General features: G+C 38.4%; 1 protein-coding gene across 9 annotated transcripts in view; it reads left to right on the top strand.

The window, feature by feature from the left end:
* The window catches only part of adgrb1a (adhesion G protein-coupled receptor B1a), a 234,214-nt gene that overhangs the window by 1,606 nt on the left and 208,544 nt on the right, over positions 1-24,064 (top strand). The window lies entirely within an intron of this gene.

The raw sequence follows: 24,064 nt of genomic DNA, 5'->3' as shown, positions 1-24,064 counted from the left end.
TGGCCCTGCCTCTCAGGAGACCTCTTCACCACAAAATGAGTTGTCTTTCACGGTCTTCTGCTTCGATAGGCCTCCCTTATGTCGTCTTGTGCTAGAGTAGGACTTAGTCTGCCCAAGTTGTGACAAGCAGGCAGGGCACACTCAGGACCTGGGGAGGAGGAAAGTTTGGAAACATTGCAGATATTGGGATTGCTGCGGTCAAATACAAGAGCTAATAATTCATTTTTATTTACAGGCAAAGGTCGATATTTGATCTCTTGAGGTGTTTTTTATAATAGTTGGATCATACTGTTGGGGGCGCTATAGAACACCCATTCCTGCCTCTGCTTATTCCTTGTATAAAATAGAAAGCTTCAGCTTCATTGGTTGGAGACTGAACTGCCGGCTGTTGAATAAATTAAGAATGCAGGGTTTTTGTTTCAAAGAGATCTGAGATTTCTGACAAAACAGCCATAACCCTAACCCCCTTCAGTTTTACTTGTTTTGTGTTGCCAGTCCTAAAACACAGCATCAAAGATCAGTAAGTTTTGAAGGCGTGTGCAAATATTGTTAGTTTTTTGTTTTGCATTTACATAAAAACGGCACAACACCTTCTGTTGAAGGCGGATTAATGCAATTCTGCCTTGGAACTAATTAAAAATCTCCAGTGCCACCTGTTTTTAAAAAGCTTATTAGATATTAATGGGCAAATAAGGCTTGTATTAGAAGCAGCCACGTCTTTCTTGGTAACGCTGATCATAGAAAAGCATTAAACATTATCAACAACAGCCGGTGCATCTCTGACGTATCTTTCAACATTCGTAGCTATGACACGATCTAATTAATTTTACTCAAAGCAGAGTTAATTTTACTCCTGCTGCAGCTAAAACAACGTAGTGTACTTACTAATGGAGCTATAATAATGCTATGTAAAACATTCAGGTCTTGTTTGTTTGTAAGGAATAAACCCCTGCAAATTTAATTATATTTTTTTAGTAAATATACTTGTTAGCAGAATATTTCTTTTGTCGTTCTGCTCACATAAAGCATTATTTGTTAGGACCTGCTTCACATGCATTAAACATTATACCAGTAGTCTTCTAGTTTTTCCAGCAAATACTCAACTACCCCCAATTTCTCTTTCTTAAACATGAGGGATTAAGTGTAGCGGCCCTATTTCAGTCAGCTGATCAGCAGTTTGCAGCAATAGGTGGGGTAGGGATGGCGCTGCATTACTCCATGCTCCCTTCAGAAAAAAAAGAACAACTGGTTATTCTGGCACCACTAGTCTGTGAAATCTCTTTAAAGGGCTTTAAACCTGTTCATCAAAACGGTTTGATGGACATTTTTACAGTTTTGATAGCTTGTCTATACATTTTCAAAATTCAATCCTTAAAAAGTGCTTTAATAAACACAGCTCTCAATGGTACATTCTGTGTCACACGCAAATTAGAAAGTTTAACCATTTAAAAGAAAAATATTCTATCAAATTTTCTGATTTTTCTCATCAGAAATAGAACACTCTTCTAGCAGAAACGGCAGTGAAGCAACATGGAGTGTTTTTTTTTAAAAAAATACAGAACATTTAGCTGCTGAGGGTTGGAAATAAGAGAGCTGAAAAGCCAAACAGTTTTCCACCTCACACTCCTGAAGTACAGAGAATGCAGTTATAATGGAAGATGAAATACGATGGATAACACTTCTCTCACCTGGAATTGTTCTTTTCCTGTGCATTTCTAAACCCCTCACGAAATCACATGTTTTCAAATAGGCAACTGTAAACAAGTTTATTGTGATATCAAAATGGTTGCTTTTAAGCACAGGAAAAGGAATTTAAAAAATGATATTTCATATATTGCTTGTTTATGCTTCACACAGCTGGAGAAAACACTTTCACTGATTTCTGGAATCAGATAAAAAAGGAATTTTAAAAGGAGGAATGGTTGGATTGAAAAAGTCCCTGCTTTTAAAGCCTTGTTATTGATACTGGTTACAAACCTTTGACCCAAAAGATACATCATTATCCAGTGATTGACACAGTACCAAGTATATATGTGTTTCAATTCGACCTTTTTGTCACACTGCCCTAATTTCCCCGTCAGGCCGATGACTAGAGGGCCCAGCATACAGGACTCCTCTGATCTTTTAAAGTCACAGGCATTTCTGGGACTGAGTCAGGTTTAGGGTCTGACAAGCATCACCTCTGCTTCCCTCAGTACAGGTACAGCATGTTAGCAGTCAACTGTTTTATCTCCAGAAAGAAAACAGATAAGCGAAGGGAAGTCAACAGTGGAGCCCTGACAGGCACTGCTGGCTCCGAGTCGCAGGGATGAGACAAGCCAACAACGCAACACTGGCCTTTTCAGAAGCATCCATGCATGTTTTTTTAACCTAGATGTCCTCTTTTGTTTCTGCATCCACATCCTCTTGCAGCTTCGGAAAATACCCGTGCTGTCGACTCCCTCACCCTCCCTCTGTCTTTCCATCCTCTGATCACTCCCGTTTCAAACAAGGCCACAGTGTCCAAGGCTGTGAGCCGTCACAGAAGCTCATATGTGAATTTGTAACATCAGAGGGACCAGCATAGACAGTGAGGGGAAACAGGGGGAGTCACTGAAAGGAGGGAGGTAAATGAATGGACGGGTGACAAGGAGACGGTCAGTGAGACGATCAAAGATGGATTAAAGACGTGATAGAGAGGGAGCGTAGACAGGCTTCATGACTTTCATATGATGTGCTTCTTGGAGGCCCTTGAACTCTAAAAGCTGGTTTACCCATCATGCTTTGGACGGAATATCCAGCAATCAGTCTTAGTGGACAGGTTATTCACACACTCCTAAACCCAGGGACTTTAAAGTGAAAACTAACTGTGATCCCAGATCCCAAATATTCCTCCTGGCATGCCTGCTGTAATGTAGAAAATTACCTTTTTTTTCTTTTTCTTTTTTTTATTGGGACCTGGAGGTTCACCAGATCCAGTAAAACTATTTGTTTCCCCGATTAGGGACAAACTGAGCCTTGGCCAGACACTTAATGAGGCTTGGTGTGTGGGGACAGAGTCAGGAACTGGATTATTACAGATGCAAAAGTTCAACTGCAATATTTAACCGAGTTCTTCCAAAAGCTGTTCGCCAATCTTAAACTTACTAAATGTTATTAGATTGGATTGATTATCCAGTTCAATCAGTCAGACATTAGCATGTAACGTCAGAACGTTTGGTAACCTGGCACAGACGTTTGTGCAGCAGAGGCCATAAGGTTTGGTTGGAGGGGTAGTCGTTGAGATCAAGTTAAACATGAATTTAAGTTAAACATGAAACTGAAAATCCACAATTATCCTCTTAACATGTTGCTACTCATTTATGAACGGATGCTGTGACAGGAAAGCATCATTGGTCCCGTTGCTAAGGTATAAAAGCAGTGCTCAGCTCTTTTATCTGGAAACCACTGCAGTCAGATCATCTGAGCTGAAACAAAGAATGCTAGCTGCTTGTCAGAGGTGTTTATGAGCAGAAAAACACAAATGTTGTGTAGACCGAACACTGTAGAACATGATCCTTTGCAACAGATGGTGTTTTTTCTTCAGTCCAGGCTGGATAGATTTTTTTTTTTTTTTGGTTAAACTGTAAAATCTATTGCATTGTATCGTGCTTCTAAATCAATTTTTAAATCAAAATTACTGTATTGCTTTTTTAGAAGCAAAACACCACTGTGACAGATTAGAGCACACATGTCTGTATTTGCAAGGGCCAAACTTTAGAGATACATGTTATGGTTTGCAACTGCATTAAGCAACTGTGGGGTAAATAATAACCCAGGTGTGATACATGTTACGGGCTAAAGATTTATTAATGAATTTGTTGTCTCTATCAGTCTCTGGAACATGGGAATTATGTTGTTCTACTCTTACTGTTGACCTTTTCCCTCTACTGACCAATCTGAAAAATAAACTGTAATTGATGATGTTTGAAAACCCCCAAAACTGACAGTACGGTTAGGATTTGTTCAAGTATTCTCTTCCACTGTTTGGTACATGGCAGCATCAAAGTATATCAATATGTTTTTTAAATATGATCATAAAGTCAATTTTGTTTTTGAATGTTACCATCAAAAAGGATTAATATAAGTTGCTCAACTAAGCAACAAAAATGACCCAGAGTGAAGAGATATAGGGCCGGATAATAATTCAATAACAATATATATTGATTGATAGACATGTGGTGCAATAGGAAAAAAAACGTTAATAAAAAGTTCAGTAGAAGAGTGGCCAAATGTATACATCTAAGGCTATGCGCTTATCGTTTTGTGTAATTTGATTCCAGAGCAGATTTGCGCATTAGCTTAAGTTGTAAAGATGCATCATTCTTGAAGTGAGAGAATACACGGGTGTGACTTGTCAATACATTTTGTACTTTTTATGCTTGTGTGATTCCAAAGTGGCCATTACGCCACAAGCATTGATCACTGTAAGTATTTTGTATTTTTAACTAGAGATGATCAAATGCAGTCAAGAGTCATTAGGAAGCTGAAAAAATAGCCATTATGTTTAGAGCAGATTGGAAGCTTCACAGCAGACATTAGCACCGTCCCTCGCTAATGCGTAGTCAATTGCAGTGTTCTCACTCTACTTCTATATCAATCACATACTGCCTTTTACTCTTTCGTTGTCCTGTTGTTTGCTACAGAGTACCTGGAATTCTGCCAAACAGTCAAAAATTGGTCGGGGCTACTTGAATGCTTTGGTTAATGAGTGTTTATATCCATTAGTCCACTATGTGAACATAACGGGGCAAATCAAGGTTTACCTTCTCTTTGACTTCAAAATAAGAGTCTCAAAATGGATGCAGGATGTCAAGATTAGAGGACACGCCTTCATATCTGAGGGTCACAACGTTAACGTAAAGTATCAGATAAAGTCCCCTTTTCACAGCAATTGCACAGTGTGTCATAAGAACAACTTCACTTTAATAAGAAATATGTTGACATTTTAATAGCCCAGTTTTCAGTGATTAAAAATAGAATTTTCTGTGATTTCTGGAATCTTTAGACAGACCACAAACCCTGTCCATCATTTTGTCAGACGCTGGCAAAAAACATATGACACTTTGCTCTGATTTGTATGCTGAGGCTGGCTGATTATGTGTTTTTATGGCCGGATCAATTCACTACCTGACATTTCTTTATAAGGCCATGCAGAAACTGTCTCCATCTTTTTATGGCCTCAGTCCTGGACCCTCCCTATAATTTCTCCCTTTCATATATTTCCTGGTTTAAATGAAACTGTAAGAGAAACCAAAGATCTAAATCTTATTAATCTTTATCTGAATTGTTGCGAGATGATGTACGTTATACTGCCACTGCTCTGTGTCTTCCTTAACAGATCTTTGAAGTGAGATTCCATTTTTAAGCTTTTCGCCGTTTAAACATTTAGTCGGTTCTGAAAATAAAGCTTCTCATCCGAGAGCTGCAGCCTTCAGGTGACTTTTAGCACCTCCTGCCAGAAACGCACGCTGCTCATACATCCAGAAGAATGAGCTTTTGTCAGTGTGGTAATAGAGTCTGCAGCGCTGCACTCTGTGTCTGTTGGTTTTAGGCAGGAAATGGATTTCATTTGACTTCTGGGTGCAGCCTTATAGTTGTGTTGCCCCTGAGTGGTAGCAGTAACAGTACGGTAGGATCTGAGGTGAATGTCTGTGAATAAGGGTCTTTAATTAACAGGATTCTCTTCTCAGCTATTTTTGGCCTCATGTTAGCACGTTGTGAGAGTGAAGCAGAGGAAACACCTTCACACCTTAGTCTGCTCCGATGAGAGAAGGCATTCTGACTGCAGATCTGTTTTTAACACTGCACAATATGTAAAACGGGAAAGAGCAAAACCCTTTTTTCTGGGCGCATGTTTCTGCTGAAGTCATTGTCGTTGAATTGTTTTACTGCAACTAGAGCTTTACTTCAAATGTCATGCAGCAGATGTTTTCATCCAATCTGACTTACACGGGAACTAGAGAAAGGCCTAAGAGCAAAACAGTCCATAACAAGCTGACATTCTGGGTTTGTTACTTTATGATTGGAAATGACAAATGCATTTTCTGCTCTGCACAGCCTCCGGAGATAAACGCAGCAAATTATGGATTAAAAGCCATTCACACATTTCACAGCTTCTTTCTTTTACCCCTTTAATGATACAATCCTCGTTTTTGTTTGTCCAAATGTGTCAATATGATTCCAACCCATTTCTTACTTTGCTGAAGAAACATGCTCACACGCATGTAATCATCATGTGTTGGATCTTAAAGCAGATGGACTACAGCGGCAGTGTTCCAGAAAGCAGGTTATGGGAAACTTTCAGTAACCTAATCCCAAAATTTGGGAAAACTGGGTTTTCTGTTCCAGAAAGAGAACTTAATCTAACTGAATCTTTCACCTCGGTAACAGACACTGTAAAGTAAATCCTCTAGAAGGTTTTCTTAGACAGACTTGTTTCTACTGGTCCCGCCTCCCAGAAGCTACATTCTTAAGGTTGAGTTGATATTGGTGCTATTTTTTGAAAAATGTCATATGTTGCCTAAAGTTGAAGATCCTACTCACAGGCACACACTTTTGTTGTATTGTAATTGGCTTCTCCAAATTGCTGCTTTAAGTCAATATTATTCATTAGTTGGGTATAATCTCACAGCACTGATATGCAGACACATTTAGATTAGATTACATTTTCTGCACCGTGCAGCAATTTTATGAAAATGAGAGCTTCTTTATCTGGCCAATAACATGACGCAGAACGACAACATGGTGAGAAAGGCGTCTGAACTGAGAGACCTAGGCTCAGAACCTGTCATACCTTTCAAAGAGAAATTTCACAGGATCTTATCAGGATATGTAATTTAAAAAAAACTATATACAAAGTTAGATATGTTATATTAGTTTTAATTGTGTCAAACATTCTGCTACAGCCTCAGACTGGGAATAAAAACCTGTTTAAGTCATTCTGTCCAGGTCCCAGCTGTAACAAGATATAAGACAGCACACTGCTGCCAAATATGAAGGAGAATTACTTAGTAGAATTATTTTCATGGTGCCACTAGTATGTTATGTCATAAATTACAGTACTAACTATAACCTGTATCAGAATTGCATTCTAAGTTTCACCTTAAGTCCAGCAGCGTTTAACTTCCAGCCAGCATTTGTCTTCCTGCCCCTAACAAATTAATTTGATTAAATATGCATATTCTTGAAATTTTCAAAAGAGGACTTTTGGCTGCAGTGCTTTCACGGTTGCCATGGTGAATCAATAAATCAGGACTCTACTGATGATAGCTTTTTACTCTCTTCATGAATGTTAATCAAGGTTAATATACTCAGGGTTGACTGATCCTGTTAATATCAGCTGTTCCAGAAAGGAAAACTCAGTCTTCCTTCATTCAGGATTAGCTAACCTAGAGTTCATGGAGAAACTCGGAGGTTGATAAACCTTTTTCTGGATTATTGCCCAGATGCTTTGCCTGTCAGCCAAAAACAGGAAACTGATGCTACCGCTCACACAGGCTCACAAGAATCAGACCATGACAAATTGTACAATGTTTCCTGGTTTCAAGAGTCTTAATTTCAGCTGCAGCATTCAGGTCAGAATTTGGTGACAAATCTGCAGCAGCTGTATACTGTAGGTGTATCATGTTCATATGATTCTAAATCAATGAGGAACATTTCCCACACTTTGCTGAATCTGTGCCACAAATAATCAAGGCAGTTGTGAAGGCAAATGAGGGTCAAGCATACAAGCAAGGCATACCCAATAACATGGCCAGCGATTGTAGAATATGCAGTTCAACATATTTATTTGAGGCAAAATTTATCATTGCCCATGACATGGAACTGAGTGACTGAATGAGGAAATTTAAACACGTGAAACCCTAATGACAAACATGAAGCGCTGAGCCATGGGTCTGGGCAAGGACACCTGAGGGGTGATCAGTTCTAGCTTTAATTTGTCTCTCGTGTTTTCCAGGGATTTACAGCTCACTGCATTGCAGCATCATGCCTTAGTGTTATATTCCCAAACAGAAGTAGCAATATTTCACTTAGAACACAAATGTTGACCATAATATGAACATGTACTGACATCTGAGAAGAAACTGAACTTCTTTCCACAACTACGTCAGCTCGTCTCCTGTGATATGCCGTGAGCTGTCGAAATGCCACAGAAATTAGCCAAATGCATGTGGGCATGTTCACGGTGTCTCCTCCGCATGCACATACTGTACACAGACACCTTGCTTGTGAATTCACAGATGGTTCTCTCTGCTTCCTCCACAGCTTTCTCAGTGGTGGCGTGACCTTCTTTTTGGCTGAAAGCATGACTTATCATCAACACATTATGGTGTCATTTCTGTAGTTTTATACCCCTGGCACTCTGCTGATTTGTTCAGTAACCACAGGCTCATGTATTGTCAAAGAACCATTTCGAGGAACATTATGTGAGTTATTGTGGCCATATATAAACTGATGACCATATGTGCAGCAGTTGCTACATACTCAGATGCATGCTGTTCTGTTTGATGCTTGTTTATTTAAATTGGGACAGCTCTGCTCTGTTGCTCCCTTCAAAAGTATCTCAATAAAACAGGCACAGGTAGTTTCATAGTGCAGGGTGAAATGATCTGTTCTTGCTCTGTTATGATGAGTCCAAGGGAAATCTTTGATCTGAAGGATCTGGATAATCATCCGTGGCTGAGCCCTGATTTCCATCTCTATTCAGCTCTCCCCTGGAAGCTCCATAAGAAGCCATCAACATTGGAACTAATCAGGGTTATTACCACTCTCTCTATTGAACTGCATACTCCTCCAGATGTGGGCTCCCTCTTACCACAGAGCTTGTCCTTTGTGTGGATGTTTCACCCTCACTTAATTTTATCTGCTGGTTCATTGTGGCCAATGCTGAAATTGTGTTGGATAGTAAAGTAGACTAATAACTATATATATATATATATATATATATATATATATATATATATATATATATATATATATATATATATCTGTATGTATATATATATATATATATATATATATATATATATATATATATATATATATACCACTTAGAAATACACTGCTGCAGATACGGCAGGGCCGGATTATCCATAAGGGCCAGTGGGCCAGTGCCCAGGGGCACCAACCATGGGGGGGCACCACATGACACATGCTTTAAAAATATATTTTTCATAAATTGTTATATTATTTACTTAAAATTGTTGAAAGACCATTCGTTTTGTGAACACTGATGTCACAATAATAATAAATGATAAATAAATTAAGATTGTTTTGATTTCAACATTTTAAAATGAGATATTTGAATATTGCTCACTGCTTATATGCCTACATGTAGTTGTGTAAGTTAGTAAATAGTAAATTACATTACAGAAATCCCCTTGATTATGTCTGATGTTTTTGACCGGAGGACAGCACAGGTAAGGGGGGGGGGGCTTTGAGGTATAGTGTCGATACGGAGATTTAACCCAGACCAGATGGAAATTGACAAGCGCATTCCATGATTTCAGGGTTACATATTTCCTCAGGTTGCAACAAGAAAATGTATTAAAATTAGAGACATTCAATTTACTGATGTCTTGGGACTTTAGTGAAGGTGCAAATCTTCATGTGGCTTTTTTGAGTGCATTTTGAGTAAAAACACACAATCTCATACTTTTGTCAACTTTTCACATGCTAATAATTTTAGCAGAGTCTGAATTCTCTTTGAAAACTAAAATTTAAGCAGATTTTAAAATAACCTTCAAAAAACATGTTTAAACAAAGGCAAAATGATTTGAAATCTATCTTTCTTCCTATGTTGTCAATTAACACGGTTATCTTTACCAACTTAACAGCATCGTCTTGCTTTATTCCTACGAGAATGTAGGTCCTATCCTTCACTCTGACATTTAAAAAAAGCTACCCACATTTCTAAATCTAACATGTTTCATCATTAAATGAGGTTGACTGCTCAAAAACATCCAACATATATCATTTGCTATACTCCATTCAGCCTTTCTGTTCTCTGCTGCGCCTTATTCTCTCTGAACACAGCAACTCTCCTCTATGGAACATACAATCTTCTTCCCTCTCTGTCCTCACTTATACTAAAAACATCTGTGTCCAATTTTGTGTCCAATTTGCAGAACTGGGCCTGTGCCAGTCATGATGGACAGAGTAGGAGAAATGACATCATAACTTAGACTTTGTCATTCCACTGCACTTTCACATTGTACATTTGAGCAAAATATAAAAGAGACAAACTATACCCTGCTTATGAATAGAGTCCAGGGCGGGCACGGCATAATCTTTTGGCGGGGACGGTCCCCCAATGCCGTGCCATAAACTTCTTGATCCACCCTCACCCCCCCCCCCAAAACAAAAATAAATAAATTCAATTTCAATTGAATTTTATCTATATGTGCCAATTCACAACACGTCATATCAAGGTACTTTACAAAGTCTAATTCAATCAAATCATACAGATATGTCAAAACGTTTCTGATCCAAGGAAACCCGGTAGATTGCATCAAGTCTTGAAAAGTAGCATTCATTGCTGAAAGAGCATAGAGCCCCAGTGGACAGTTGTCTGCATTGTCAGTGGCTTTGCAGCAATCCCTCTTACTGAGCATGCATGAAATGACAGTGGAGAAGAAAACTCCCCTTTACCAGGGAGGAAAACCTCCAGCAGAACCAGGCTCAGTGTGGTTCTGTTGTTCTCTAACTGGGGGTTCTCTAACCCCCAGTTCTGCCTTAACTGGGGGTTAGAGAAGACAGAGCAGAGGCACAAAAGCACAGAAGCACACATTGATCTAGGAATCCTTTCTATGTTATATGGTATATAACATATATCAGATGATGAAATCCAGATCAGATACCTACTCTCAAGAGAAAATATACATAACAAAAAGTTAAAAGTTTAAATAACAACAAACAATGTAAACTGGAGTAGGAGTAGAAGAACTGAGCAGAGCAAGGAAAATAGACCCTGATGTCCTCCAGCAGTCTAAACCTATAGTAGCATAGCCACAGAGATAGCTCAGGGTAAACTAAGCCGCTATAACTGTAAGATTTGTCAAAAAGGAAAGTTTTAAGATTAGTCTTAAAAGTAGACAGGGTGTCTGCCTCACAGACCAAAACTGGGAGTTGGTTCCACAGGAGAGGAGCCTGATAGCTAAAGGATCTGCCTCCCATTCTACTTTTAGAGACTCTAGGAACCACCAGCAGACCTGCAGTCTGAGAGCGAAGTGCTCTGTTAGGAACATACGGGGTAATCAGAGCTCTGATATATGATGGAGCTTGATTATTAAGGGCTTTATACGTTAGAAGAAGAGTTTTAAATTCTATTCTTGATTTAACAGGAAGCCAATGAAGGGAAGCTAAAATTGGAGAAATATGATCCCTCTTGTTGATTTTCATCAGAACTCTTGCTGCAGCATTTTGGATCAGCTGAAGACTTCGAACTGCATTTTGTGGACTTCCTGATAGTAAAGAATTACAATAGTCCAGCCTTGAGGTAACAAATGCATGGAGTAGTTTTTTAGTGTCACTTCTGGGAAAAATATTTCTAATTTTATTCCAAAAAAGAGGTCAAAATTAACACCAAGATCTTTTTTTCTTTATTACCAGAGGCCAATTTAATGGCATCCAGATTAAGGGATTGCTTAAGAAGGTTATTCTGGTCCAAAGATTACAACTTCTGTCTTATCAGAATTTAAAAGCAGGAAATTTAAAGTCATCCAGGCTACCAATCAGAAGCATATATATAGTAAAGAGAATTGGCCGGGGTTCAGTCCTTGGACCACAAGTGGCCCTAGAATTTGAAGAAGATTTATTATTAACATGAAGAAACTGGAATCTGTCAGAGAGATAAGATTTAAACCAGCCTAATGCCTTCCCCTTAATTCCTACAGTATGTTCAAGTCTTTCTAGAAGAGTATTGTGATCAACTGTATCAGATGCAGCACTGAGATCTAACAGGACAAGTACAGACACAGGCCATGAGAATATCATTAGTGACCTTCACCAGGGCTGTTTTAGTGCTATAATGAGCTCTGAAGCCTGAGTGAAACTCTTCAGATAGGCTATTACTTTGTAAATGTTCACATACTTGTTTAGCAACTACTTTCTCAAGAATTTTAGATGGGAAAAGAAGCTTAGATACAGGTGAAGATTTTTAGTCATCCAGGTCATCCCAAAAAAGTTAAAAAACAAAACAACTGGACTTTTTTGGGAAGTTTGAAGACGTTTCACTTCCCATCCAGAAAGCTTTCTCAATTCAAAATATCTGGAGTAGTGTGGAGTTCCAAGCTTTATAAGCATTGCCCAACGTAGGCCTTGTTATGGCTTAGATAACATGCAAATTGAACCGAAACAGGTCCACCCCTTAGTAATGGCTCCCCATTACTCCCCATCAGTGTAGCAAAATATGTTAGAAACGCAGACTGGTTGGTGATGGGCTGAAATCAAGAGCTATGCTTCATGCGCATTGTCACCCAGCCAGCCTGGTTACCCTGCTGCACCAGCTAAGGGGGCCTCTGCTATCTGCTTGTTTTTCAACAACACACATCCAGGCCTCCAATTATCACACCATCGCCTCCAAAGCTACAAAAAACTACATTTATTACACATACTGTTATCACTGAAGGAGGCAGAGAAATAACTAGACATCGGACACAGAGCAGGAGAGAGGGGGAGACTTAGACAGAGATGGAGAAGCTGATGGAAGGATAGGGAAGGATGCCACAGTAAAGCTAAAGCTAGGCTAGGCTAAGCTAGCGACCTCTTACCACACCAAGAAAAGCAAACCGTGTTAAACATGAGGAGTTCCCAAACGTGAAGTGCAGCAACAGAGAATGTGTTAGAAATAGAGAGATGACACAGCAAAGAGACTGAAGATAAAATTGCGTGAGTCTGGAACACCAAACCACAATCCACAAGGCAGCAACAGAAAACAGGAAGTGACACATTACGCCTTACACAATCTCAGGAGTTTAACACCGCCTCCTCAGATTCAGTCTGATCATTGTGTAAAGAAATAAATCAAAAGCTCTGCTGCAATAGCACAAAAAACTTATACTTGATTTGTTGGTTTAATTATGTTACTAGTTTAGTTTTCTTTGGTTGAATTTGTTTCCTAACCTATTAAGAGCCTACGCCAAGGCACAATAAAACATCAAAATTTTAACACTGGTATGAGCATCTCCTGCTCTGAGTAGGTAAGGAAACCTAAGTAGTGTTCAAATAACTGGTCACCTGATTGTTTTGTTTCTCGTTGACACTTACAGTCTGTGTGATCCAGAGTACTTTATATTTTACAGGTGCATGTGTATGTTGTAAAAGGTCAATTCCAAAATAAATGTGTATTGCTCTGGAAGGCTGTCCCTGACCCTCTTTTCCCCGGGTGATCTACCAACTGATTAATAAGAAATATGCCATCTGTGGCTGGGAGGAACTGCTGCTCAAGATATGGGTAGCTTGAGAGCCCTTTGGATTTTAGTTGGTTTATGTTGGAATCTTCAAAGTCTCAAATAACACCAGGAAAAGTTTACGTTTTTTTTTCTTTTTCTTTAGGGTCAACTTTTCTCTATTTATATCTTGTTACAAGTTCAAAGTCCAAATCAGATACCTGCTTCCAGGTTTCAGAGAAGACTGGCTGCTTTAGAAATGTGATATTTTGAATATCCTCTGTTAAGGAATTAAGTTGGAGTGATTTAATTTCCTCTAGCTAGTGGTGTTGAACTGTTTCATTCCTGCCTGGCTTACTGAAGTTCTACATGCCGACTCTTGTAAAAAAGATGTTTGTTTGAGATCCATTCATGGCTTTCTACCAAATATTGATCTAGAGTGCATCACATGGCAATTTGTTTTAATGTGACATAAGTCTTTGTAAAGTTGTTAGGAAGACATTTTCTCTTTATCACTCTTTGTCCCTTTTCAGGGAGAATAGTCACATGTAAAGATTTTGTCTCCCTGAAGAGGGAAACATGTAGTCCTGAAGTGCTGACGTTCCAACACGCTGCTGTCAGTTGTGTTGTACAACAGTTCTGCCTAAGTGAAGCATTTATTTGTGACCTCTCTCTGTTCCACTTCATTACATCCATAATGTTGTTTTTCCCCCACTTAGAGGACATCGCAGCTGGTACTGAGCTCAGCATATTTTGCTGACTCAAGCACTTGTTAATTTGCTGTCTTGCTCTTGCATGTTGAGCTAATGATGGATGAAAACAAAATGTTAACAAAACAGGCAATTTATGCATCTTCTGTTATTCTCTCTCAAGTAACATATTTATGAGCGTTCATATTTAATTCCGTATCTATTTATTTATTCTACTTTCTGGGCTTGTTTTATTTCCTCTCCATCAGCATATTCCTTTTAATACTGTTCTAACAAATGGTTGCTCTCCACTCAGTCCTCCTCTCCTGTCTTCTTGAATATATCTTACCCTTTGTCTTAGTTCTCTTTCTCTCCAATCCTATTTATTCCCATTTTCCTCTCTGATCTTGAAGGTCTGCTTAACTTGTTGCTTTCTGTTCGCTATTTACCCAGAGGTGTTAAAATAAACCCCCAAAGTAGTTAAACAAGCCATGTCACTCCATAGAAAATATGGATGCATATACATATGAAAATAAGTGAATGCTATCATGTTAAAATAAAGATAAAGATAATCTCATTTGAAACTGAATAAAAAAATCGGCAAATTTAAAATTAAACTGAAATTACCTAATTTCAAAAATCCTAATTTAAATGTTATGATGCATCTCAATAAGTCAGGTAGAAAAATCCCCCAAAAATAAACTGGATAGATTTTCTGGACGGATTCTTATTTGTTGAAATGTTTCATCTCCTCTCTCAGGGGTCTCTCGGAAAACAACCCTCCGTTAACAATAAGTGGCCATCAGGGTACGGTCCTCCTCTCCTGTTTTATCTGTTGGTGGTCTGATGGTCCTCTTTTGCATGTGAACGATTAGCTTTGATTGTCACTGTTAAACTTGTTGATCCACTATGCAAAGGCATTGCTTATAAGGCTGGGTTTACCTACTACAGACTGAAGAAGTCTCTTCTTCAGTCTGTAGAAGAGACAAACTTTTCAACAAACCTGGAGAACCTGCCTGCAGAGCACCTATCCAAGTATTGTATTGCTCTTTCAGCAGTATTGTATAATTTAAATGAATTGATATTAAAACATTAAGTTCCCATGCCTTGAACAGGTTGCACAAACAACCCTAAATGTGTAAATGAAGGTCTCTTTCCATAGGGTAATTTCGTAAAAGTTTTTGTAGCTGAGTTTTTCGGGGATTTTTTTTTTGTAAGCTTTTTTTACAACAAGTGTGTGATGTTTTAAACAACAAACACTTTTTAACAACATCCCTGTTTGTGTGCATGGCTGTGCTGCATACATCAGACGAGTCCGGCACCACTCATTATATCATTTCATCTTTTATGTACTTCCCAAATAACCATGCTGATTAAAGCACCTGACTGTGAAAAATTGGTCAGGACCCAAAACTGTTTTGATGAAGTTATAAAGCCCAAGGGAGTATTCAAGTCAGGAAGCAATCAACAAGGGTCTAAACCCAGCAAATTTTAAAATTGCAAAATTAAACCTAAATCATTATTTTTAACTTTACTGTTTTACAAAGTAATGTTAATATAATCCAGATAGTTCATGTGTTACATTATTTTCACATTATTGTGTAAATGTCTAGAGGTGGGTAGAGTAGCAAAAACATGCATTCAAGTTGTAGTGTTTCAATATATTTATACTCAAGTAGATGTAAAAAGAAGTCATTCAAAAATAATTACTAAAGTATAAGTAACATGTATTCGTTAAAAAGCTAAGCAAGAACTGTTTCATTTTAACATCTGATTTAATTGAAGAAAATGATGTAATCAGATGGACAATGACAGTTATGTGCAAAATCCATTTTTAAAGAATAAAAAAAAATAGTAAAAATAAAAACCTTCAATACAAAATAATAAATTCAAGAAGATTAATTGGATATTTTGTAATCTTTTTTTGTTTTTTGCTACAACTTAAAGGTCCTGAAACCGATATTTACAATGTATTGTTGATACAGTATGCTAGAACAGCAGAACCACTGACTATGCATTTGCTGCTGCTTATTCACTTGACCTCAAAATTGCACAGGAAGTTCAGCAGATAGAAAATTAAGATACCTCACTGTAACATAAACCGTCTGGACTAGCGTTACTTTGAAAATAATATTACTCAAGTAAAAGTAGGACGTACAATACGGTAGAAGTGCTCCTAGAAGTAAACATTTTACAGAACGGCAGGTAAATGTTATTGGTAAGGAATGTTTTTCTTGCTAACCCAAGTAACTGCCCAACTACCCTGGAAGCACACGCATTTCTCAATAATTTCAGAGTAAATGTTGCAGTGCTGTAGCAAAATTAGCTTTTTTAACCATACAATGATCCTAGAATGAAATAAAAAAATGCTGCAAAAGATAATATTTACAAAAAAGAAAACACCGGGAAAGCATCCTTGAAATCTCAATGAACATATTAGGTTCTTGTTTGGAGCTCCCTGTTTCACAGCATGCCATTTAGTGAGTAATTTAGATTTACACAGGATAGGTAGTCTTCAACGTAAGGGTAGTATTCTCCAAGTCCATCCGTCTTCCAATTAGGCTGTTTTCTCGGTACCTAGAAGTCTGTAGTCCAAATGGTTTTCCAATAGCCTTTTTTTTTGGTAAGAAATGAGACTGTGATGCTCCATTGAGCTAGTCTTCCAATTTCTGGCCAGAAAATCTAAATTCTTCATAGAATATATCATATAAGTCTGTTTATTTAACAATCTGGCTCCAAATGACTCCTGAATACTTTTGATTATGTGATGTAGCTGATCCAATTTGCCCTGTTCTTCTTCATCCAAGCATTTCACAGTTCTTAAATTATGTGGCAGTTCATGCTGAGTTATGTTGTAATTTGCTGCAGCTTTACAAAATCCAAGCAAGCACCATTAAACAATGAATTTGATTAAAACCACTTTAGAAAACAAAACAAAACAGATGCAATTCTGGAGGGTATATAGTTATAAGATTTACACTAGACATTAGCTTACTTTAAGTGTGCAATAGATCTCAATTTGTAACAAAATAGCAAAACAAATAGCCATACTGACCATGATATTTATAAAGTTATTTTATATGCATTTCACCGAGAAGCATGTGAGTAGTTTTAAGATAGTCATACTGTATAAGTTACGTATGTTTGTAATTTTATGAACAGGTAGAGTGCAGGAGGTGTTTCAGTAGCTGTTGCTAGAAGTTCTGATCATAAACGTTGTGACAAAGTTGAGAGGAATATCAGTTATTTCATATATATATCCATCTGTTCCATAATGGAATGGATAGATAAAGGGAGATGGTGGCCCTCCCCTGTACGGTCTTGGTGTAAGCTGTCCGTCCAAACAAAAACAGGTATTATTGGCTAAATGGAGATTTTAAATACTCCTTTGGTATGACTGTGTCTCTGTTGCAGACAGACATATATAGTGAGTGATCTGCAACACATAAGACTGAGAGGTCAAATGGTACACAACAATAATGTTTAGGTACGTTTCTTACACTTCAATCAAGAAAAGAAATTAGTTCTAGCATGCATATTCAGTGCCTGGGTAGAGATGTTATACAACAATAAAACCATTTGAAAATGGCCAATGTTGATGTTAAAAAATGTTGAAATAAGACTCCATATTTGAGAATTTCACATGTTTAATCACTTTAGAGCTATTTTGATATTTTGGGTTAGGAAAATCCCTTCTCATCAATTTAGATTTCTCCTAGCTATATTTTATTTGATGTACCAGATTAGTCTGATTCAGCCCCGGTGGACTGGGCGGGCTTTGGGGGACCGTCCCCGCCAAAAGATTATGCCGTGCCCGCCGTGGACTGGAAGCTGTGTTTTTTTTTTTTTTTTACCTCTTCTTTGTGGCCAATTTTCTATTATTCCTATGTCGATTTGTCAATCGTACAATTCAAACCAATCAAAACAACAACTGAAGGCAATGGGCAAGCCAACTGCAGCTAGAGAGGTACGGGTCACTGTGTCATACATTCATAGCCTACAAAGACAGCTGTGCTCAGCGTCGGTAGTGGGGCATGGATATTCAGACTTATTTTCAAATAAATGCAAGAAGTGACAATGGAGCAAATGAGGAACAATCAATTTCTCAGGGAAGCAGCACCCCTTAATTTCTGTTGGAAACCTGAGCACTGGGATCAATGTCACTACCCGATCTGGGCCGGTAGGATGATCCATACCATCAGCTCCTTTGTGCATGTTCAAACAGAATAAATTCAGGGTGGGCATTTAATGTGCTTTATTAGTTTAAACTGCTCTGGGGAAAAAAGGTATTTCCATCCTTTCCCACAAAAGGTTGTAATAAAAAAAAAAAAAAATTGCGTTCCAGGAAATTATTCTGTTTGCGCATGTGCAAAAGAGCTGACGGTACGATCATGCTTCTGGTACAAATCATATAGTGACATTCAACATTGGAGCAAACGTCCATGCTAGGAGGGTTAGCTACGGCATCTAGGGAGTAGAACTGATCAGTGAAAACTCAGCCAAATGGAAGAAACCTGGATTACTTGCAGACAGGAGGAAACCACTGCTTTGCTCTGATCCTTATGCTGCCTAGTTCTGTAGTTACAGTATCTCATCTAGTAGGAGTATTCACTTCAGTCAGTGTTCAGCCTGACATCAGTGCTCATGTTTATCAGTGCATATGCTGATGCTTGACTTTTGAGTTAACTGAATGGACACAGAACTACACTCAGTGTTGCCAAATCTGACTGACTGTTTCCAACCCAAACCCAACATATAACCCGCCCAAGTAAAACAAAAGAAAAAAAAACAGCCCAAATCTCAATCTCTCTTGGACTCATGTTAAAATGTAGAACTATTAACCAGATAATAAAAAACATGCCATTAGCACACAACTGCATTAAAGCAAAGAAAAAATGTTGCACATACAGGCTCCCCACAAAATGTGCAATCAGGCAACCGAAAAACACACACATCACTTTAACAATCACATCATAACAACCAGATTTTTTATTTATTTTTTTATCAATAGCCTCCCAACATGAGTTGTAAATCTAACTGGACTATAGATCAATCTAACATTTCCATTTCAAAAACAGGCACAACATTTTTTTATGTTGATCAGTAGAACTCAACTCCGCTTGGGGTGTTTACAACACTGACCGATATTTTTTAATAGTGACGCTTTATTAACCAGAGACTATTGTTCATTGACGATGTCAAGTTTGACAGATTCTACACATTTCAAAATAAATTAACTAATAAATGAGGGCATGGGGATGGCATTTTATTAAAATGTGAAACTTTATTTTTTTGCCACACAATGGGAACTATATTGAAATATTTTGTTTTTAAGTGTTTTAAAAGCTATTTTTTCCAGTTGAATGAGTTCAATAGAAGCCCAATTGGGTGTAAACCTGCCCAATCTGGCAAGACTGACTACACTATTTTTCCCCCTTTTTTTTTTTTTTAGATTTGGGGATCTTATTGAGATAAACATTTTCTCAGCACTGCAGGAGTGGTCACAGAGCCACTGTTCGGCCCAAAGCATATAACATGTTTTTGAAAAAGTGTTCCCCCCTAAAAATATGGACATTTGGATGTCAGCTGATTTTTCTCCAGTGCCAGTGATGTTTACGTTTGGCTTGATTTTGTTTCAGGTGAGTAGTTGAGTTCAGTGCAGAGCAAGCTTTGGATCTTATTGCTGTTGAAAAATGCATACTCTGACATAAAGTTCTGGTTCTGTCCACCTTTCTTCACTGTGGCCACATTTTGTCCCCAATGCTCCACCAGTTACATCTGTCCTGATTGCTTCACCTTCACCCCTCATTTGAAGTCTGTTGTCATCGATTTGGGTGATAAAATACACGCTGCCATTAGGTTTGATAACTACATTAACTCTGCTGTAAAATTACCCTTCATTTAATTTTAGACATCTCTCTGTGATGAAACCTCTCCATACTAGGTGTAACTTGGAATCAGTAATTCATGCTCACCTGTCCCACCTTCCTGTCCCTCCTTCAGTTAACTCAAAATGTAGCATTGCAATTTTTACAAAGAAATTAGAGCGCATCACTCCAACGTTAGCCTCTTTACACTGCCTGCACATTTGTCTCAGGATTCATTTTAAATTCCTTTTGTTTGTAAGTTTTTTTCCTAATGGCCTTGTGCCTCAATATTTGTCCAACCTGCTGCACTTCTATGCCCCATCTTGTTCCCTGATGTCAGCTGATCAGACGCTGCTGGTGGTTCCTAAATCATAGTGAAAATGGAGAGATGATCAAGCATCTTCTGTTGTGGCCCCAAAGCTCTGGGCATTCCTCTCCACATAAGAAGCTTCCCTAGATGATGTTTTGACATCTCACTTAAAAACTCACCTTTGAACTCCTATTCAAAGATTCCACACAAGGATAGTTAAATTGTGTGTGTGTGTGTGTGTGTGTAGGGGGGAGGGGGGGGGGGGGGGGGCTGCATGACCACTAAAGGTTACATGTCACGGGTTATCTTCAAAGATTGCATTTGCAATGGATAAGAAGTGCAAAACCAATTTGTTCCGACCCATTTAAATGAGTAAATTGTCTGTGGTACTGGCAGTTTTGGAGTTGATGTAAGAGAAAGACAAAGTTCTAAGCAAGGTGTCAACTCCTGAATGTAATGTCAATCAGAAACGGCCAACACATAATCTCTCCAGACACTCAGGACACACAGAAACATTTTTTTAATGAATGGATAACTTGTGTTATTTATTTTTTCTTTTATCAAAGACATTATAATTCTAAAAAATAAAAGAAAAAGATGTTTTACGTCAACAGACGTTTTGCAAAAACTGTTCAATTACATAAGAACGCAGAAGACAAAACCTTTATTTTATTTATACTTTTCTGAGTTAAGGAAGAAAATATGACATCTGACAAATTAGATTTACCCCTGCTAATTATTATTCTACACATTCTTGTATTAGTGACGGCGCGCATGTAAAATGTGACAGCTGAGCGGAGATTCTCCAGCCCCCATTGAGTGAAAGCCTCCCTCTGGTTGTTGGAGGTAATAATTGATAACAACTATTTGAAAAAAATAACATAGATAGAGCTGTCCAGGGTGGCACCCTGCCTCTCACATATTTACCGCCCTAGATAGACACCAGCCCCCATGCGACCCTGTATGGATAAGCAGGTAGAGAAAATGGATTAATGGAATAACATTGATAACAATTATGAATATTATTTGTAGTGCACTGTAAAGGTAGAGTGGAGGTAAGAAACGGCCAAGTCCCTTTTTGAATAACTGCGCATACGCAAGACCGTCTTACCTGCTCTTCTGCTCCTCAGGGGGATCGTGTGAAACAATTCTTATTTCTTTCTTCTGAGGACTTCCTCTTCTTCTCCTAAACCTCTTAGCAGGTTGCCTCTTGTGTATACAGTGAGAGCAGCAGAGCTACAATGAACGGCTAACACTGAAGCTAACTGAAACAGTAACACTAAAAGTGTGTAAGCTTAGCCAACAACAGGAAACTACCAAGGAGCGTACAGGTACCTTGGCGTTACGTGGGCACATAACAATGGTTTGTATGTGGGACGACCAATAGATAAGTTCATCCCCCTGAAACTTAAAGCCAAAAAAGATAATCCACGATACCTTTATTTGTCTGTGCAACAAACAAAAGTTAAAAAAGATATATAAATATAAAAAAATGCCAAAAGTTATTTTTTAAATATAACATGTCAATCATAAAACCTGGAAAAGTGAACTTTGGCGGCTCCTCCCTGACTCCTGCTCTTACAGAGTTTAGTCATGCGAGGAGCCATACAGTCAGCCTTACAGTGAGATTCATTTCTAAACAGCTGGATTTACCTCCACCAACACTGCACAACAGCTACTCGAGCCAAAATAATACAAACCTAGGAAGCTCCAAAATAATTTATTACAACGTAATTGGGCTTCGACCACTGAAGTCAGAACATTGAGGGAGAGAGGAAAAAATCCTAGCGTGACCTCACATCCCCAGTTAATGGGGGCCATAACCCTTCTGTTCTCATACTGTTCAGTCTGATTTCTTGATTGTGTTTTGTTAGTATTTTTTGAGTCTCGACTCAGCTTTCCCGCAACAGCTGAGAAAAGTTCCAAGCGGACCATTTCCATGGCAGCCGGCTGTTAAGTTCCGGTGTTGGTTTCAAGAAAACAGATTTTACTTAGCCTGGCCGGCACTGTAAACGTTCGTGGGTGTAGAATCCATTCGGACCAGGCGGTTGTCTTGCCAGTGTGAACCACTCATCATGATGGCTCACAGGTAAAGAGAGCTGAGAGTGTTGCTGCCCTGATGCTGCCCAAGCAGTGGGCAAAAGAGAGAGATAAACCTGGGCAGCTAGTCTTTATACAGTGACCCCCCTGCTGTGAGAGGCAGTCCCTGGGTGCCTGTAAAAGTCTCATGATTCATGTTGTTTCCTACTCAGTCTGATTTTATTCCACATGGCGATTGCACAACACCATGCAAACTGAACCTACAGGGCTGCATCAGCTATTTTTGATAGGAATATGTGTACCGTTACACCCCTAATTCACAGTTTTCTGAAATTCATTAGCACTTGATGAAAACATTGTGTTTGCAGTTGATATGATCATTAGCTGACTAGTCACTTGGTTTCTTTTAATTGCAATGTGGCTATAGTGTCACAGTAAGTCTCCATTTAGCATTTGAAGGTAAAAGAGGTCTAATTGTTAAATGATGCTTTGCATGTATTTGTTGCTCCGACGTTTAGTGTCAGCCTGCTTTAACCTCTACTAACATCATGTCTCTTTGCTCCTAAGGCTGAAGTGATGTGCTATTCGAGCCTCAAAATTTGCAGCAGAATATCAAGCTGCCAAAGAGCAGCCTGTTTGATACACAGCCATTGTTTGGCTTTGGCTCAGGGTCAAAGTGAGAGAAGTAGGCAAAAACTGACAGACAGATACCAAATCAACAGTCTGTGCTCCCCTCTCACCCTGTCTCTGGTGTCTAATGAAGAAGCTAAATGTGTTGGAAGGGATTTTTGTTGTTGGCCTTTATTTCATCCTCTCCACCATCTGCCCTTTCTGGAATATCTTAACGCTTCATCTCTGCATGTGCCGGAGGAGCAGATTAGATGTTTTTTAATGTTGATGAAATCTGAGTTTCTGCAGCAGGCTTTGTTTTCATTGTCTGTTCAGCTACTGCTTATCCTAACTACCCAAGTCTTTCAGTTGTGCCAAAGAAATGGGGAAAAAACATGCTTCAATTGCTTTCCACCCAATGATTTTTCCTGATTGAAGAATCCCAAATGTTAAAACTTTTATGAACTAGCTAAACTTTCCATCAACATGAGAGCTGCAAACAGACTTTAATTCAAATGAAAATGGCACAGTCCATTACTTTAATGTCTGTATATGGAGCGGAAATAAAAAGCTGCCAAAAATAACAGTTTCAGTCTGCTACAAAAAGCTTAAAAACGGAGCTCACTGTAGAAAGGAAATGTTTTGTGACAGGAAGAGAGGATCAGGTAGGCGCCACATGCTCACTGTACAGTGATGAAGCAAACCTGTCAGTGTGTGTAATCACCCATGTACACAGTGGCTAGCCACATGGGAGGGTAACACAACACACCAACACACACCCATATATATATATATATATATATATATATATATATATATATATATATATATATATATATATATATATATATATATAATTGCTGCTATACCTGGAACAATGCTCCATGGGATTTATTTTATTGTAATTGAATTAAAGAGCAACAATACCATTGTGCAACTTGCAGACAAAAACATGCAAAGATTAAAAAAAGGAAACCGTTTGACATATACAAATTTTGTATATATATTTTTACCTAGAGTGTGTGTGTGTGTGTGTGTGTGTGTGTGTGTGTGTGTGTGTGTCACCGTTAAATTTGGTGTTGTAATTTTTTGTACAGTTGAAAGATGCTTGTTCAATGCACAGTTCTAACACAACTATTT

This window comes from Fundulus heteroclitus, chromosome 3 (genome assembly GCF_011125445.2).
Source record: "Fundulus heteroclitus isolate FHET01 chromosome 3, MU-UCD_Fhet_4.1, whole genome shotgun sequence".
NCBI lineage: Eukaryota > Metazoa > Chordata > Actinopteri > Cyprinodontiformes > Fundulidae > Fundulus > Fundulus heteroclitus.
The sequence above is the reverse complement of the archived record's forward strand: the minus strand, read 5'-3'. Positions and strand labels throughout refer to the sequence as shown.